Consider the following 13297-nt stretch of genomic DNA (forward strand, 5'->3'; position numbering starts at 1 on the left):
GTTTTGTTTTGCTTTGCTGAAAATCTTTTTACAATTTTTTTATGACTTAATTAGTTCATTAAAAGCAATACAGTAATGAATAGAAATGAAGAAAATTCGAGGAAAGAAAGGAATCAGAAGATGGGACAGTTACGTAAGATATATAGCATAGCAATATTTTTGTCAACATGAATTTTTCCTTAAACCAAATTTTTATGATTTTGAAAACAATTTAAATTTACCTAGAAAGAAAATATAAAATTTTAAAAATAAATCCAAATATGCTTTAAACTTATTCAGTTTGATCTTTACTGTATTTTGTTGTATTAATATCTACTCAGGATTTGCTTCAAATGCGCTTTTTTATTTTTTCTGAAGTCGTTTCTTACTTTACATTTTGCAAAATAGTAAAAAATTCAAAAAAGTAGAAAAATGTGCCACAAATTTTTATGTATTTTGCGAATATTTAAAGCATTAGAGAAAACATTATTATTTATGGGCAATTGTAAAATAACAAAAATATTGAGTAAAATAAACAATTATTCAGCTCAATTTTATGCATTTTCAATATTCTGAAATAAAATAAAATATGACAATACAATGCAAAAAGGAAGGATTTAGAACTTATTTTTCCTTTCTACTGCTAGCCATATTCTGTTTGTTTTGGTTTGCGATTAATTTTTCTGCTATTTCTGCTCGACTCTTCTATTTATTTTATTTTCTTAAATTATTTTTTCTAAATTTACATTTTGAGTCAAAAATATTTTAGTTATCATATATTAAGGCACCCCGAGTGACACAATGGTGCAAACTGGATTTTTCATCTTAAAAATGAATCGAAATCAACCGTCACGTCAACTTTGCGGCAACGTAGCAGTGCTGTGGCCAACCCGCTGTGCTCTTCCGGTCTTGTGTTATCCAAAAATCAAGCTATGTATTAGAATAAACCTAAAAAATTTATTTGAATTTAAATAAAAGCGTATCAATAACATGATTCCAAATCAGTTCATTTTGCAGTCAAACATGATATGAATTTATACTTGAGCTGTCAAATGTATTAAAATTCTCAAAGAAATATAATAAATAATAAAAAGTAATAATGAATTAATTATTAGCAGGGAAATATTCAGTGCATAGCATATAATATACAAATGGACTTCCATTATTACAATTTAATTCACATTTACCTTTAGGTCATAAATACTTAGTGACCCCAAAAATTAGAAGGTAGAATAATAAATTTCGACCATCGTATAACTTATGGAATGATCCTAAAATTTATTGCTCTAAATTTCTTTCCTTTGCTTTTTTTGGTGAAGACAAGGAAAAAAATTGCTGTTTGAATGTCTCATTGTGATTGAAGAATGTATAGTTAAAGCCAATTACCACAGTTATTATTACTCTGACCAAATTCATAATCTTTTTAACTCCTTTATTGTTGCATTTTTTATTTCTTCCTTAAACCCTACCTGACACACATTTTGTTCTTTCCTTTTGCATTTTATTCTTTCTTCGTTCGTGCTTCCAAAAAAATTATTACAATTGTGGCTTTCCATTCTATACGTATCTTGCAAGAAAAAGGTTTGCAATTGAATGTCCAGTTGCTGAGTCTATTCAAAATTGAAGTAAAGATAAAGTCATAATGTATTCATAATATTTATGACAGAGGCAGAAACACAACAGGAGGTGCTAAAAAGGATTCTAAAACAAGAAGAGTTTTTTCATCGAAGAAAGGATTAAATGCGTTGTGAAATATTTATGAACTTCTTCTCTTTATGTTGCTTCCTTAACAAGAAGACAAAAGGCCAAGAAAAGGGGCGAATACAAGGCAAAAAAATTGTTTGTTTGAAATAGAAATGAAATTACCACATATAGTGCAAGAAATTAAATGAAATTATTGAGAAAGAGATTAAAATTTGTATTTTCTTCTTCAATCCTTTCCGTTGAAACCTATCGGAAAGATCTTGTCACATTTACTGATTTGCTGAAGAATTGAAAGAATTTTGTCTCTTTGATATCCAAAATTGTCTTATAGCTAGCTTAATTTCATGAACGACAATTTTCTGCAGTATTAATGCACAATTGTTTTCATTAATATTTTTGTATTGCTTATTGTAATTTTATTTATTTTTGTCAAGGTCGCGGAAAATTTGAAATAAATTTTTCATGCATGCAAACAATAAAAATCTATTGTGAGCACTTTTTCACGTCTTAATGTGATTATAATATTACAATTGTTTCACAAGCATTAAACTATGACTTACTTACTAGTGAATATGTTACTATGTCAACCCCTTATGTTCTCCACATTTATCTATGTCTCTATGTATTCATTCTTTCTGTGCCAAGGTTACGCTTTTACGTTATTATGAGATTTAATAACGATATTTTTTAACTCAAATGTTTTTTTTTTTGCAGGAAATTTGAGATTTTAAAAAAAATGTTAAATTTTTTTAATTCCTTTAAATCTTTTTAGTTCCAGTATTACATCTTAATCAATATCATGAGCATGGACCATAAAATCATACCAACTGCTAAAATCAATAACTGTTCCTTTCTTTTGTTATGATTTCATTATTAAATTTTATGTGAGCATTTAAGAATGCTTCAACGAAATTTAACATCCACGCGAGTTTTTCGAGACATATTGACTTTTATTGAAAGATAGTTTGATACTTATATTGTATATCTCATTCATTCTCAAAGATTTTATTGAAATAATTAGAGATTCCAAGAATCGAACGTTTAAACGTTAAGTAAATATTTCGAAATTGCGGGATCTCTAATATTTTCAGTATCTGTTCTCAAAAAACAATTATTATTTTGATGATGTATAAATACTTGACATGAATGCGTACAGATCACTGCTATAAATGTCTACATGAGTTCAATTTTTTTATTTCATTATTTTAATTTCTTTTCATCCTGTCAACATCATGATCAACAGCATCTCATCTTGGACCTTTAAAGAAATTTCATGTTCATTGTTGCTTCTCTCTTCTTTTAACTACTTGCCAATCACAAAAATATTTAAGTATTTTTTCTTTTCACTCGACTCGAACATTATAATAAATTTTAAATAATACAGAAATAAGATTTGTATGATCAGCACCTGTCACAAATGTGAAATATTATTTCATACTCCTACAACAATCGCTTTTTAACAATTTAATGTTCAAGTGTTTGAGAACTTTAAAACTTCTGTTAATCTTATCAGTCACGCGCGACAATGAAATCATAAAATAATAAAGTTGTCACAAAGGTATTGCAAATAATCAAACTGAAAAATTCACGTGACCTTCACATGTAAGTTCTTATTCCGTTTCGTTACAATAATCATTTTTTCTAGGTTTCCCGCGCGTTACAAGTTGAAGTTTGAAGATTATGCAACTTAACATGAATTGAATGAAAAATAAGCGGAAAAAATTTGAGTCGACAATTTACTTTTCAATTGTTCTTTCTTATAAATTAGACATATGCGCGTATATTCATTACAATTTCGATTGATGTGAGATACTCAAAATAATTTAGATTTAGCATGTGTTTGATGAGAAGAAAATATCGACTCAAGCATTTATGTTATAATTGGCTTTTAAATTTTACATAAATTCAGCATTCTTTGAAGAGCACAAAGTCGACTCGATATTTGTATGGAAAAATCAACTTCGAGCTTTGCTTCTTTGTCATTATCAATTTTTGATTTGGTTTGAAATTGAAGAAAATATGAAGTTAAAGTGATTTAATTTATGACTCATGACACATATAATAACTGTACCTACATGCACTTTGATGCTCATAAACACATTATTATGATTCATTTAAGTATGAAATATCTGTAGACAGCATGGAAAATGTGTTAATACTAATTTCATTCATGTCAACTTTTATGCACTTTAGTAATGATTTTTACGTCTCGCGAAACTCCATAAAGACTACAACAAATGATGAATTGAGAAATTGAGACATCAACAGGAACTGCAGTGTAGCTTTTAACGGGTTTTGCAATGTTAATGAAGTTTTACCGTTTTAAAGTTATAAATCATTACTTCGTAAAGTGATGTTTTTTTATAAAATTAAAAATTCATTAATTTTAGGATCTTGAAATTGTTTACTTAAATGAAAACCATGGTAAGGAAACAAAATGAAAATAATTTCTTTAATTAAATTTCAATTCAGATTTCTTTAATAATTTCTTAAAAAATCAACTAAGACATATATTTAATAATTTACTTCTGGAACTTGTATGGCTAAAATAAAATCATAAGAAATTCAAAATGTTAAGTAATTTTCGACTATTACTTCGTCTTCCTTCTTTTCAAACAAGATAATCTGATGTTTTAAATCGGAAGATTCACATTGTTCAAAACACAACATTTAAATTATAACAATTTACTCGCATTGTTGGCTATAAAATTTTTGAAAAGTCGAAAATTGCTATAATGTTACCCTGCTTTTTATGAGACTCTCACTCAATTATTACGTTCTTCACAAAAATTGTCAAAACATTAATTTTTTTCGCATCGAGCGACAATTTACAGTAAGTTGATGTGAAGGTCCGAGATATAATGAACAAAGAGAAATTTTTCAGTTAGTAGTTTGGCCGAAAAAATTGTAATTTGCAGCAACAACACTTATTCTTGGTGTTTTTTGGTAAAAAAAAATTAATTTCATAAAACAATTTTTGTCATTAAGTAAATAAATTAGATTTGACATGTGAACCATGAATATAAATTATAATTCTAAGACGTGTTTATTCTTTTCAAAATTGTTTCAATTGTTTCCAGATCAGCAGTGAAAAGTGGCATATATGTTATTTCCCAAACAAACGTATTTATGTGCTTTGTCATCTATTTAATTTTATACATTTTTCCTGCAGTAATTTCAATCATTATTTAAGAATCAACAAGTAATGCAATACATTTTAATGAGCTCTAATAATTTGGTCACCTTTCCTCACCTATTAGAATTTATGTGTTTTAAGTAAAACGGAAGAAATTAGTGATATTCCAACAGGTATTAGGAGGTCATGAACGTATTAAATTCACTAATTATGGATCTTATTACAGTTCTTGTTTAATTTCAGTACAAGTTTACAACTGTCTGTAGATGACCATTTAAGGCATTTTAATGTTTCACTCGATTAAAAACACAAAATTTTACCAGAAATTTGAATAAAAATGTAAACGATTCGAATAATAATTACGCCGAGTATTGTTAACTCAGTGAAATTAGAATGAACTACAAAATCAATACTTATTTACACATCATTAATTATATTATTAAAAATGATCGTGGTTTTTCAATCTACTAAAAAAATATAGATTTTTGAATGTTTGTCAATGAAGACTTTCGATTCTTAACACTAGAATTGCATGATTAAGTGAACTCGTTAGCCATAAGTTTAGTAGTCAATTAACACACACTAAATAAGATGACTGGACCAGCAGAAAAGTAATCTAATATAATTAGGCATTCTCTAAGATCACTAAATTATTGCCTCTTTTCTGCTTGTACAATCGTGAAAATATTGTTCCAACTGAAAATTATTGATTTATTAATTCCATTTAATCCTTTATTAGTTGTGTTGAACAGTTTTGATCTATGAAATGCCATGCAGATCTTTCAATTTTGATGTTTCCGTTATAATTGAATATTCAATAATAACAACACGTCGATAATTAAATTTCAATACCATATTCATTTTCAACTTCATACCAATAACAATAAATGAAATGAAAAAATTTCCGCCCGAAGTGACGGTGCTCTAGCCTTAAAACGTCTAATAAATCATTATGCTTGTAAAATCACGATGTTAAAAAACTATTGACGATTATGATGAAGATGATGATTTGTGAAATATATCGCTCGAAATAATAAAAAAAAACTCCACAGGTGAAGCATCATACTCAAATAATTATAATGAAGATGATGAGAATTTAATTTGTTTACGGCATAATTTAAAATCACTCACGATTTCATAATCGTGAGATTTATGTTTCAATAAAAACAATTTTTCAATCGTAGATGCACACATATTGTGAAAAGTTTTTGTCCATATTTCCTATCACCTTATGAAAATTAATGTTAGCAATGGGTGACACCTATGGAATTCTTAAAGACTGTCTTATATGATTAAAAAAAAAAACTTATTTGCACGGAATTTCCGAACGAAGTGGCTACAGTTAGTGAGCGTCCGCTATACACAATCTCAGAAATTATAAATGTGCACTTTATGCTCTACTTCTATAAATCCTCTTGGAATGTTAAAAAATAAACGTCTATACATAGTTTTTTTCATTCTTGTAAATCCGAAGAAGCAGATAATATTATCTGCAGAAAACATGGACGAAGGAATTAATGTTTTAATCGATAAGCATGATTAAACTCAAATATGTAAGCTAACTTCGTTAATTGATTTAAATCAAATCCCACACTGATTACATTCGAAAGTCTGAAAAAGTCAATTAAAGATTGAATATCGGTGCTTAAAATAAAAGTTGTAACTAAAAGTTGTTAATAAATTATCGTAGCAAGTAATAATGACATTAATACATCATTATTATTGAGATTATGATGGGGTAACCTCAAATTTATTGCTAAAAACTCTCGCCACTTAATGATTGTAATTTAGTCATTAAATTAGATCCATTAAAACCGCGCTTTTGCTACTACATTTATTTTGTTAATGAAGAGAGAAACTGATGAAAAAAATGATCTAGCGACGAAAGATATTGCTACCTAAATATTTTATGTTCATCTTAATGAACCATTTCATCATAACATTTTCGTTCATTCAATGCAATATAGCCACAGCAGAGTTGCGCTTTGTTAAATATTGCAAATGAAACTTGATATCTTGTACAGTATACATCAGCACATATATACAACTCTGTTTTTTATACGCACAGTTTGTGATCGCCTTAAGCCGTGAATTTATTTTTCGCTAACATGTGTTTAATTTAAGCGCACAGTTGGCTCAAATGATTATGATTGCCTTATTTGTTTCTCACTCACTCTTTTACTATTACTTGATGCTTCTCACTGTTTTTACTCTATCATTTACTTACGCTACTACTGAGTACTCTAATTTGAAATCATTTGTTTCATTGAGATGGATATACGAGTGTTAAAATAAAGTTAATGAAGCACACAACAAAATTGAGATAATTTTGATTGTTTTGATTTTCAAGTCTTTCATGTTGCGGTGTGTGATGAAATGGATGATTAATTGCGATAAATCGATAATTAAATTGCAATTAAGACTTGGTAAGACTCAAACAAATTTCCATGCTTTCATTTCATTTTTAGTAAATTATCGTCAAAAGAAAACTATCTGTTTCCTCAATCATCACTTTCATGGGAACTGCTTTGCTTTACTATTATTAATAATCTTATTATTATTATTTTAATGTATTGTGTGGCTGTTTCGTTACTTCTTCTTTAGTCTTATGAGCATCATGCTCAAAGCAATACGCATCAAAAGAAATGTGAAAAGATGGAAACGGACAAGTCATGTGAATAAATAAATATTGCGATGCGCTATTTTTTAAAACAATTGGGCTCAATCTAAATTCATCTTTTTTACAAAAAAATGTTCAATGTTCGCAAAATTTCGTGTAATTTTATGATAAAAATAATAAAATTTAAAGGAACAATATGAAATGCCAAGCTTAATTTCTCTTGTTAATTTCTCGTACTTAAATTATAAATGTGAACTATTAAATTATTTCATGTTGTGTAGTAATTAAAATCATTACACAGAAAATAACCGCGTGCTAGTTCAATCTCACATTCTACATCGTTTAACTAATTTTCGTTGACCGCCTGCTGCTTCCTAAGAAATTAGATTGAGCAGTTCTCAGACTCATGTCATCATAAGGCACACATGCTATTAGCTTTCTCGCTCTCCACATAAGCATGTAACATACATACGTTCAACCTTAAGAGAAAGATCTCTATCATGAAAATAGAATTGAAAAGAAATGAAAGATAATTTGAAGGAAAAATATAATATTAAAAACTAAAGCGAAGTTATTGTCCGTAATAATTTATATGTTGTTCTTTTCACAATCCATAATCCCATTTCGCTTATTCGAATTCAGCATACAATATAGTATGTTGATAGAGACGGAGCAGACGTGGTGTGGCAATAAAGTCAAGAAAAAGCTAACAACAATATACAAATCATAAACGTACCTTCATGATCTCAATAATAATTTTAACTTTTAGTTCCTTAGCATTAAACAAAAAATATGTATCGATAAATTAATTAATATTGTTTTCAGTTCATGAACTTTTTCACATACATACGTACGAACGCGAATTCTTTAAAGTGAGTTATTCCTTCTTATTTTGTCTTTTCTGTCTTTTCTATTGAATTTCTAAAATTTTATGAAAGAATCGTGAATGATGTTTTCTAAAGTATATCAATTTTGACAGTCTTTAGATTTTTCGAATACATTTTCAATCAGGTATTTTGCAATTTTTCAGTTACCAATTATTTTCAAATCCATACTGCGATAGACTGCAAATCTCACAAATTGTGTAATATTTTATAATGTTTGATTATTGGAGATTGTTATCTAGTTTCCACATGAATGCAATATTAGAGAGAGAAGAGAGGTTACAAAGATTAAAAGTCACGAAATTGAAACCATCCGCCCTTTTTTCTCTTTCCATTCTTTAATCCAAAACCAAAACTGTATAGTTTTTCAATAAATTATTCTAAATAATGAAATTCAAGATCAGTAAGTAGGTACTTGTTTTTTTTTATAGAAATGATAAGAAGAAATTCAAACTTAAAATGTGTTTTGGAAGTTCCTTTAATTTAATTTTTATCAACCTAAAATAAATTGAATAATCGATATTGCGCTTCATTTTAAAGAGGAAGAAGAAGAAAATTTTTATTTAATGATGTTTGATATATTGTCTATGATAAAAACGTTCAACATCTTTAAGGCATGTCTGAAAAAAAAATGAAGAAGAGAAGAGAAAGAATATGAAACTAAAACAATATTGAAACCGTGTAAAATGTGATCTAATATCAGAATATGATATGTTTAATGTACACAAGGCAACGAAATGAAATTAAATTTACAATTTACCTCTAATTCTTTACGAAACTCTAAAAGATCGATAGAGACCGAATATGATGCCCGAGCGACACAAATTAGGAGAGTCCTTCACGGTGTCCCGGATGGATAAATATGAAAAAATATTTTAGGTATGTAGGTATTTTAAATGAAACAGCAATGGTAAATAAGACAAAATGGGAGTATTTAACTCAATACTTAATGCAAAAGCTAATGAAAAAGGAGAAAAAAGATATTAATTCAATTTAAAGAAGAAAATTGAGAGGCGTTCACTTGTCTTCCTTCCCATCATAAATGTTTATTTTTCTAAAGATCTCGTGAGATACACATTACTTATGACCATGATATGATTCATTTATTGATAGCTGTTATACCTTCTTTTCAACGATATGGTTTTAATTAAAATTCATTTTATGCCTATCTATTCCAATTATTCTTTATTACATGTAAGTTAAACTGATTATGTAGATCACCTGTTGCCCATTTATGTTAATTTTATTCTAAATATTTTCTCTCAGACTTTTCTTTACCATTGAAATATTTCATGATTCATTAAACGAACTACAAGATCGTTTATATGAAAGTTATGATTTTTATGACACAACAGATGCACTATTATCTTAATCAGCATCAAATTCAAAGGGTTAGACATATAATTAATTAAAATTTATGAACACAATGGATCAATCAGGCTAACCAGGTATAACTAAATATAAAATTGTTAGTATGAATTATTGAATTAATTTAACAAAAAGAAAAGCTATAGAAACTAAAAATATTAAATTATGTCCTTTTGACATAAAGTCACCCTATGTTAGACATATAGTCATCCTGTGTCACCCAATGTGAATGCATAAAGGAGGAAACTAACCAAAAAAAATCAGTTATAAATTTAATATTAAATTCATACCTGGAAGCTCAGAATATAGAACATCTACATTCTATATTAAATTGGAAAAATATTGTCATTTTCTTTTAAAAAAATATACATATTTTATATAAATGAATTGATAAAATTTCTGGATTTAAATAAGATTCAATGTTGATCCTGAATATCGTTTCATTTAAATTCATTTTTAATCTTCACAGCGCAGGGATATATAGACAGCGTGATATATTCATCAAATAAATATGCCAGTTAAATCTGTATCATGTTTCCGTTTTCTGGTCCAAAAGAATAAATATAAAGTAATGCAAAGAAACAAGAGAAGCAAAAGTAGGGGAAATGGATCAACGAATCGGAGCATTGCAAATGCTGCCAACTCCTACCTGAATTTTAACATTTCTTCTTTGCATTCACTTCCAACGTGATGATGTGCAATACTGGAATATACATCTTCAATTATGTTTGTATTTGTTGCAAATTGATGCAATTTTTATAGCTCCTAAAAAATTTTACGGCTATGCCAAAAAAAACATGAGACAGTAATTTTTTAAAAGGCATATTTTTTAAGTCCTGACGGTAAAAAATTAAAGTTCAATAAAATTTAGGTAAATATTTTTTTTGCATAGGTTTAATACGGAGATGAAAATCTGGGCGTTTTGTTTTGCTTTTGCCGAAAATGTCTTTACAATCATTTTTATTACTTAATTAGTTCATCAATAGCAATACAATAATGAATAGAAATGAAGAATGTTTAAAGATAGAAGAGAATTATAATATGGGACAGTTACGTAAGATATGCAGCCTGACAATAGTTTTATAATCATAGACATATTATATGGGTGAGCAAATATTGTTTAAGTAATAAAAAGTCATGCAATTTCGGCTACGAAAAAACCTTGTTGTCTGCAAATAATGTGCAAAGTAAAAAAAAATTTCCCGTGACCTTCACACATGAGTTCTTATTCCGTTTCGTTACAATAATCTTTTTTTCTAGGTTTCCCGCGCGCTACAAGTTGAAGTTTGACGATTATGCAATACAACATGATTTGAATGAGAAACCAGTCGACAATTTAGATACTTAACAATTGTTCTCTCCATGTGAATTACACACATGAAGTTATTGTTGTTTCTAAATCAACAATTTATTTGTGAAGTAGGTAAAAAGCAATTTGAACTTGACAAAGATTGTGGTATGGAATAAGGTATAATGATAATCTATATCAAGAAGTTTATCATAAAACGTGTGGATATTGACGTTCATTAATACACACTATAAATGGAAAGAATAAGAAAATGCCCCCCATTAAATTTTGAATCAATTAGTGAGCTGTCATAACGCACAAATCAAGTGGAACAGCTAATTAAATGCTAATAAAAATTTCTTTTATAATTTTTATAGCTTCTTTGGCGAAGAAATTAAAGCTTTTCTTGTCTGAAAACGATATTAACAAGTTTCACAGTCCGTGCTTAGTAGATTTATAGTCAATAAAAGTAAATTTTATGTGAGATTTCGGTGCCTTTTTTCGGTGATTGTCCTAAAGTTATATTTTTACGACTTTTTAAAGTTTTATGAGCTAAATTCCGCTATTATTTTTATATTTCATTAATAATTTTATAGCATTTAAGTCTCTTATCTGTCTGATTAAAATGATGATGATTGAATACTTAAATTGCATTTAAAATTGAATAAAATACATTTGTGACTAAGCTTAACTCATAAAAATAGAAGTTTTAATAGCAACATATTAAAACTAAAAAGTTATTGACTACAGAAAGGTATTTTCCTGAAAAAAGTAAAAGCCATCACACATTAAAAATTAGCTAATAGACAAAATGCACTAAAAATTTATTTATTGGCATTTGGAATACAAATCAATAGAAACTGTTGAGTTTGAAAATTATATCAGCAATTTAATGCCATAAAAATCATTCTTATCGTAGAATAATCATGTTTCTTCCATTGTTAGTATCTCAATATCCACTCAAAAAGTCATAAAAATATTTTTCATAAGCACAAAGACGAAGAAAGAACGATGAAATTCGATACCTTAACGTGTTTAGCGTTTGAGTAATAAAAGTTTTTTTTTGTGTAATAATGTCACACACAATAGAGATCATGTCAATGGACGACGGAGAATATCATAAAGCGCATAAACTTATTGATCGATATTCGATACTAAATTAGATAGATAGATGGGTGAATATAGTGGACTCATTTAAATAAATAGTTGTTAGTTTTTTATAGCTGATATTACCACCAAAGGTTTTCTCATTATTAAATTTTTATTACTTTACGTTTGACATATTTTTTGTCTGTTGTTGTTTGGTCTTCTTTTATTTTCAATAAATTCAATATGAAATGATGATTTTGTGAAAGAAGAGACATTTTTTTGTAAATATTTATCAAAATCCTTTTAAAAAAAATAATAATAACATGTGCCATGTTAATATAAAATACGATTAATTAAAAAAAATCTTTATAGCATGCAATCATCAGAAAAATTTACAATTAGCACATCTTCTCGCTTTTAAAAAGGCATCAGCACGATGAATATTTTTTTTCAACGAAGATAAACACTTGACATCACTTTAGATTGTTGAATCACACGAATATAAATTTACTACATATATAGTCAAAGTGTTTCCATTTAATTTCTCAAGAGGCAAGAACAATTTGTTAAAGACCACTTTTTATTTTAAAAGAATTCCAACGTGATTCATCAATTATTTCTATAAATACATAAAGTGTTTCAAAATGATCTAATTTCAACAGAATTCTTTCTAATAATTCAATTTTTATAACAATACGTCAGCTATTCATCTATATATATTTATGTCTATCACATCATTTAATATGAAATATCTAAGAGAATTGATGGTGATCAGAATTTGACTTGATTTATTAAGATTTGTTAGCACATTCAAATTACCACACCTTCGTACACGTTCATCTTTTATCCACTCAATCAAATCTTTTGTTTTTCGTTTACTTATTGAATTTTCTCCGAGTAACAAAAAATCATTATGCTTACTTTTTTGCTCAAAACTATAGATCTACAGATCATTCAAGTAACATGTATGTATATGCCTAACTTAAAAATTTAAGATTTTGTTTAAGTGTTTCACATTTTGATCTGAATTTGCAATTTCTTACAGATGAAAAGTAACATTTTTGCATAAGTCCACCAATCATGGTATATGCAATGAAATTTAGCAACAAACACTTTTATTCAAATTATTATTCAAAAAAAATGTCTAATCTTGATCTAATCAATATTCAAGATGAAAGATGAATATAAAAAGAGAATAATGGATGTTATCAGATGAACATGTTTTGATA

Source organism: Chironomus tepperi, unplaced genomic scaffold (assembly GCF_022539635.2).
Source record: "Chironomus tepperi strain 1889 unplaced genomic scaffold, CSIRO-AGI_Ctep_v1 contig_170, whole genome shotgun sequence".
Classification (NCBI taxonomy): Eukaryota; Metazoa; Arthropoda; class Insecta; order Diptera; family Chironomidae; genus Chironomus; species Chironomus tepperi.